We start from the raw sequence: 7,871 nt of genomic DNA, 5'->3' as shown, positions 1-7,871 counted from the left end.
TTTTAATATATGTGACATATATAAAATTGGCCGTTTTCCTATATTATATGTACATATATGCACATACATGTGTACATATAGGTGAACATATAGGTAAACAAAGGTGAACATATAGGTAAACATATAGGTAAACATATGCGCATATATGTATGCATATATGTCCATTTATATGTACGCATATATGCGCATATATATATGTGCACATATATGTGCATATATGTACATATAATATAGGAAAACGGCCAATTTTATACATGTCACATATATTAAAAACCTATATCAAAACCTATATTAAAACATATATGTTTATACAGGTTATTTCCGTGTTTGAATAAAGGCTGACAATCAATGTTTAATGTTCAGAAGTTATTATTTCAAGAAATGTAAAGCATTTTGGCTCGTTTATGTGTGTGGAGTTCTAGGAGAGCTGTGTGTGGAGGGAGGGGAGTGTTTTTCTGAATGTCTAAATGTGTTTCATCTATTTGTCCACATTGTTTTGAACTACTGTACAGCTGTGTGTTGCCATCAGGGCCGTTCAAAGCATTGTTGTGATGTGTTCATTGTCAAATTCCAAAATTAGATTATTTTTATTAAAAAAAAAAAACGTCATTACATCATTTGAAAAAGTTAACACATGTATTTTACTGAAAAAATATTTTAGTTTGTTGTGTATATTTTTTTCATTAGATCAGATAACATTTTAAGCTGTCATATTGTCGTGTTACAACGTGCCCCTCAGATGTTACAATGTACCCCACCTACGGAGCATGTTGTCACATTTCACTTCCTTTCTTTTGAGGTAAATAACAAAAAACGTATACACTGTAAATATGAAACAAAGTGATATATTTGTACTAGACAAGTGTGAAAATAATGTGGATAAAAATTGTACTCTGAACCCCAAGTGGATTTGCATAAACCGCGAAATTCAAAAAGTGTTAGGTTGTGCCCCGCTCTCCCCTACATCCATGCTGAAAACAAAAAACAGCTAAAACCAGCCTAGGCTGGTTGGCTGGTTTTAGTTTGTTTGTTTGTTTGTTTGTTTGTTTGTTTGTTTGTTTGTTTGTTTGTTTGTTTTTTTGTTTTGTTTTGTTTTGTTTTGTTTTGTTTTGTTTTGTTTTGTTTGTTTTTTTCAGCAGCAATATATGCTCATTTTCCTTTGTCTGTTTACATTTAACCTATTCATGTTTTCCCAAACAGGGTGAGTGTGCTACAATATAGCATCCCTGCTGAAAAAAAAAACAGCATATGCTGGTTAGGTATGTTTTGGTGCTGGGATGCTGGTTTTAGTTGGTTTATGCTGGTCCTTAGCTGGTTAATAAACCAGCAAAGGGCCAGCATAAACCAGCTAAAACCATCATCCCAGCACCAAAACATACCTAACCAGCATATGCTGTTTTTTTCAGCAGGGATGTTTGGTTGCATTGTGTTAGCGAAATAATTAATAACTTCTGGTAAACATTTATTATGAGTCTACGGTCAGCCATGAACAAATATCATATCATACAAACCTCAACTATCTTAATTTAAGATATAATGCAGATTAACTCTGACCACTAGAACACCTCAAATCAAATAATTTAAAGTGACAATAAAAACAACTAGATAGGAGATAAATATTTGATGACAAACATTGACGTTGGCCTGACAAAGCCTGACCTGAAGATATGAAATAGTCTAAAAGCAAAAAAAAAAAAAGCAAATCTCAACTGCTTAAATGTTAATATCAAACTTATCTCAATACAAATCTTTTCTCCAGCTCTGATTAGTAAAATATAGACAGTGTAGGCATTAGGTATTAACATTATTAATTTCTGTAAAGCTGCTTTAAAACAATGCATGTGCTATACAAATACAATTAGCGTGACGACTAAAAAAAAATAGAAAAAAGGCCTATCCAGGAAATTCTGTAAATGCAAACAATACCTTGTGTACCTTGTGTAAATAACAAGCAGGACTGTTAGCAGATGTTATATTTGATATTTGTAATATGAAGCTGTCACTATTTTTATGACGTAATGGCAGGTTTATATTATACCAGTGCAAACAATTCTAAAAGAATTGTGCAATTATTCATCCTGCCGGTTGACAGGAACCACTCCTTCTGCCACACGTCCACATCCTGCTGTTCAGGATATGCTGTGTGTTTGTGCCGGGAGCTCAGCTGTGCATTAGACCTGTGTGTTTTATTATTATATTATAGCATCACTAACATGATCTTCTCTGTAGTAATTCTCGTACTTATTTCTGTTGCAGCATCAGAAGGTAAGACAAAATGCTTGTCATTTTCAAACTTTTGCTGTTTAACTTAGAAGCAAATGATTTATTGTTCAGGTAAAAATGGAACGTAAGACGTAGAGTTAAATATGTAAATGAAATGTTTTGATATGTAAAAAATCATGTTTGTGCAAATTTCAAATGTAAGTCTTGCAGAAAATTCTGGATTTACTATTAATTTTAAAAATCTGTTTATGTTTCAGCTCAACTACAAAACCAAGATTTAGCCTTAATTACCCAAAATTAATGTTTACCCAATAAATATTACCCAAAATAAAATCACTATTCACTCACTCTGTTACTATAGTTATTGTTTTTTTCTATGTAACACAAAAGAAGTTACTTTTATTCAACCAGCAAGTTTTTTTTTTTTTTTGACCGGAAATGACACAGGCTTCTCCCAAAAGATAATAAGACAATGTACAAGAGGCATCATTATGGAAAAAAATATATATATTGCTCAGCTTTTATTTACATTTGAACTAAAAGTGGCATGTCCAAAATTATTCATACACTTTGCAAACTGTCACAGTCTATGGGAAAAAGTGACACCTGTGCTGATAGTGAGAGAGATAAAAAAGAATCCAAGGATCACCACCAAGGCCATCCTGATGAATCTGGGCTCTGCTGGTGGCAACATCTCAAGGCAGACAGTCCAATGGACACTGCACACCACTGGGCTCCACGGACGCAGACCAAGGAGGACACCACTTCTCCAGATAAGGCACACAAAAGCCAGCTTGGCCTTTGCAAATGCTCATCTGGACAAAGAAGACTTCTGGTCTTCTGTGTTATGGTCAGATGAAACTAAAATTTATTTGTTTGGCCACAATGATGTAGCCTTCATTTGGTGTAAAAAAGGAAAAGCCTTCAACCCTAAGAACACCATCCCCACTGTCAAACATGGTGGTGGGAACCTAATGTTTTGGGGGTGTTTTTCAGCCGGTGGACCAGGGAACCTAATCACAGTAAATGGCACCATGAAAAAGGAGCAATAAATCAAAATTCTCAACAACAACATCAGGCAGTCTGCAGAGAAACTTGGCCTTGGGCACCAGTGGACATTTCAGCACGACATGAAGCGTTTGATTGCTGTATTAGCCAATAAAGGCTTTTCCATTGATTATTGAGAAGGGTATGAATAGGGTTACCACTTTTAATACCCAAAAATACGGGACGGGATGGGGGGGGGGGGGGCGGAGTAATATGGGACGTCCTGAATAAGAACTGGTCATGTTTTTTTTTTTACTTTTTAGAAATGGGGTCTATATACCCCGTTAAAATGTAACAATGTCCCATATCTCAAAAATGCTGCAGAAAAAAGGTTTCATATGAGTTTTGCATATAATATGGGCCATCCTGAATAAGAACTGATCGTTGTTTTTTTTCTACTTATTAGACTCGAAAATCTAATAATGTCCCATTTCTCAGAAAAGAACCGTCAAGTACACCAATTAATAAAACGGATATTAACGCAGAAATGCAAATAAATAAGTAAGTAAAAATTCACGAGCATTTTGTAGTATTATCTCTCAGTCCTGGGCTTCTAAATGAAAAGCGCTCTGCGCGTTCTCTCTGTGTTGTTCCTGAAACTACCGTAATCACTGTAATATGCGCGCACAATTAAAATCAATCGCGGCTGGCTTGACCGTGTTTTTCTGAACCGCGGCTGGCTTTACCGCAGTGATTATTTGCACGAGACGCTGCTTTAAAAAATATATATAAAAAATACGGGACAAAACCCGTCCCGTATTGATTCAAAACGGGACGCGCAATTTCATTCTCAAATATTCAATTCAATTCAATTCAAGTTTATTTGTATAGCGCTTTTCACAATACGAATCGTTGCAAATACGGGACGATTCCGTATTTTAAGGGACGGGTGGCAACCCTAGGTATGAATAATTTTGGACATGCCACTTTTTGTTCAAATGTAGAGAAAATATGAGTAATATTTTCTTCCACAATGATGCCTCTTGTACATCGTCTTATTATATTTTGGGAGAAGCCTGTGTCACAGAATTTGCAATGGTTTTACTAGTTATATCAGAACTGAACTGCTTAGAATCTGGCAGATTGATTCTTTTTATCCTTCTGCAGATGCTTCAACAAATATACCAACCACTGTTGTATCACAGACACAGAAATCCAACAGTTCAACAGTCCAGTCACCCGCTGACACCACATACCCTGGAGATGGGTTTGACCCACAGACCACAACACAACTAATCATAACTCAACAAACAACACAAATGGATGTCACAAACAACACTCAGACAACCACTTCACAATCTACCTGGCCCCAGACATCTGAACTGACAACATCAGACCTGTCCAGTCCAGCAGATCTAAACAGCACAACCTATAGCACAGGTACAAGATTTAACAGATATTCAGATTGTGAAGACCAATGGATCTGATTGTCTATCAATTCTCAAGATTGAAAAAATGTCCCCAAAATGAAGATAGCGAGCAAAACATGAAACTGAATAAAAAGTGTCGATTGCGGCATTACATTTAGATTTGTTCATTATGCATCAGATCGTCTGCTAACCTTGTATTTTTATGCATGGTTAGCAGCGTTGAGCTTTATGCAACGGTATTATCAACATCGTGGTATCTCGATATCATCGTGGTCACTTGACGATATGAAACGATAGGTCTTCCAGGGAAAAAGTGCAGTTTTTAAAATATATTTAAACTTCTCTTTCAACATAAAAGGCTTTGTGTTATGTTTATCTGTCAAACAAACTAAAACTGAAGGCAAAATATGGGTTAATCCCTTAATCACGTCTTTTTCACCTCTTGATCCGGTGTTTTCTACGCCTCAGTGAATGCAGTGAACTAGTTTATTTTCACGTTTGGAAACACAATGGCCGCCAGTTATGCTTCTTTTTTGCGGCAAATGATTACAGCATTTTACTACCTTTGTAGTGCAATGCATTTTGTAAGCCGGTTTTCACTGAAGCTGAAAAAAAAGCTTTTAGGTTTTTGCACACTGAGTCTGAAATTTTCGTATGCGTTTTTTCGTATTCGTACTTTTAAAAATTTGTCACTGTAAATAATAATCTTAAAATTGCAGTATGAATTGCTGACAGCTAGCGGTTTAAATAGTTAAACGTTACTGCAGTCCAAATTCAAAATATCTCCTTCAAGTTTATAAATTAGGAAAGATGTATTTCACTACTTGTAAAACAAAAGTAGTGTAAAAGAAAAACAACATACCATTGAAATATTAATTTTCATTTATTTTACAGTGCAATTGTTTTACAATATATGGATATTACTCTCATAGGAATAGGCTAACAATAATATAAAATTATTGTCGGTATTATTATTATTATTATTATTATTATTATTATTATTATTATATTCTATTCTAGTGTAATTTAGACAGAGACAGTATACCACAAATAAAACGAGGGTTGGGTCACCTTTTAAAGCTCAAGTACAAGTCAATTCACAGACTTTTTTTCTGACTTAAAGGGATAGTTCACCAAAAAATTAAAATTTGATTTTATCTGCTTACCCTCAGGGCATCCAAGATGTAGGTGACGAAGATTTTTAACTCAAACCGTTTGCAGTCGATCAGTCATATTATGGCAGTCAATAGCATCTACAGCTTTGAGAGTCAAAAAAACATACACAGACAAAACCAAAAACCCTGCATCTCGTGACAATACATTCAGGTGTTAAGACACAAAACGACCAGTCTGAGCAAGAAACTGAACAGTATTTATATAATTTTTTTACCTCTGATCCACCGCTATGTGCAACTGTCCTGAGCGGGTTCACAATTGCCGGCGCATGACGTGTGACGTGAAGTTTTGTTAGTTCTTCTTAGTAAATGTACAAGCATTTTCATTTTCTTCACTTGTCTTTTTTTAAAAATATTGCATTAAATATCATGTTGAGGATATTATTGTATTATGAAATTTTGATACCGTTACATCTCTAATATCCAATCACACACATTTTCGTTGGGCTCATGAACATATTATTTGTGTAACATACAGGTGCATCTCAATAAATTAGAATGTTGTGGAAAAGTTAATTTATTTGGAAAGTATGTTCATTTACTGTATATATACTTAATACTTGGTAGGGGCTTCTTTCGCTTTAATTACTGCCTCAATTCAGCATGGCATGGAGGTGATCAGTCTGTGGCACTGGCTGAGGTGGTATGGAAGCCCAGGTTCCCCTTCAGTCGAATCACTTCGACGTTACATGGGATCTCGCCTGAGAGACCGATCATCTCTGAGCCTTATATAAAAAGGCCAATTGCAAATTGGCGAGTGGACGTGCGCGTCGGCCACTCCCCCGTACATACGGGTATATAAGATGGCGGCGCGCATCACTCAAACAGACTTTCGCTTTCAGAGCCTTCATGCTCAAGCCTTCCCTTCTCCAGAAGAAGAATCTTCAAAGAGAAAGACTTCACGTTCCTGCTGCTGCTGTTCTTCTCTGCTGGCGTGCGCTGATCGAATAAGAGACAAAGCTTTACTGAAAGAGTGAATTTCTCGGCGCCGCCAGCGGGGTCCCGCGGGCGGCCGTTTTCACGGCCATAAAAGCCTCCTGCTTTCCAGCGAGCAAGCCCCATTGAGTGCACAGTGGTGCCGCGGTTTCCTCCCTGGGCAGACCGGGACTAAAAGAGCAATTTCTCACGGCTGTGTAAAGACGTTCTTTTCAGAATGGCTTTCCGGCCGTGCGCTTCTGGGTGTGGCAGTTTCCTCACCTCACTGGACGGACATGAAAGCTGCTTCACATGTCTGGGCATCGAACATGCTGAGGCAGCTTTCACGGATGGTTCATGCATTCATTGCGAAAGCATGTCCATGGGAATGCTGAGGACTCGCCGCTCGCTCGCGGGCAGGCCCCCCTTCGCGCCCCACGGCCTGCGGAATTTTTCCGCCGCTGTGGCGAGGCACGAGGGGGAATTTCGAGTCACGGTGCCGAACGTTCCGCCGGCTCCAAAAGCCCTGCGGTCTTCCGCACGCCAGCATACCCCCGTCGAGATGCCAAAGCAGTACGCCTCCCCGCCAGCCGGGCTGGGCGTCTCCTTTGGCGCTCCACAGGAGGAAGAGATGTCTGACGCTGCGTCAGAGGGAGAGTCAGGGAGTGAGGACGCTCTTCCGGCGGCGCGGCGCCCCTCCGCGGTTGCTGCCCCGTCGGAGGCAGACTCCGAGCTCTCGGCTATGCTCCTCCGAGCCGCCAGGGGGATCGGCCTGGAGGTTACTCCATCGGCCTCGGCCGATCCTTCTCGGCTGGGCGACTGGTTCCTGGGGACGGCTCCGGCGGCATCGCCTCGCCCTCCCCCGGTGCCATTCTTCCCGGAGGTGCACGAGGAGCTGGTTAAGACCTGGCGGGCGCCCTTTCATCTCGCCCGCTGCCCAGCTCCTCTCCCCTCGCCACCCTTGATGGCGGGGCGGCCAGGGGGTATGCGTCGGTTCCCCAGGTCGAGCGCGCTATGGCGGTGCAACTTTGCCCGCGTGGCGCTGCCACCTGGCGGGGCCGGCCGCGTCTCCCGTCCAAGGCGTGTGAGCGCTCGTCCGCCCTTGCGGGCCGCGTTTTTCACGCTGCGGGCCAGGCCGCCT

Source organism: Garra rufa, chromosome 20, assembly GCF_049309525.1.
Source record: "Garra rufa chromosome 20, GarRuf1.0, whole genome shotgun sequence".
Lineage (NCBI taxonomy): Eukaryota > Metazoa > Chordata > Actinopteri > Cypriniformes > Cyprinidae > Garra > Garra rufa.
This window is presented reverse-complemented; position numbering follows the sequence as displayed.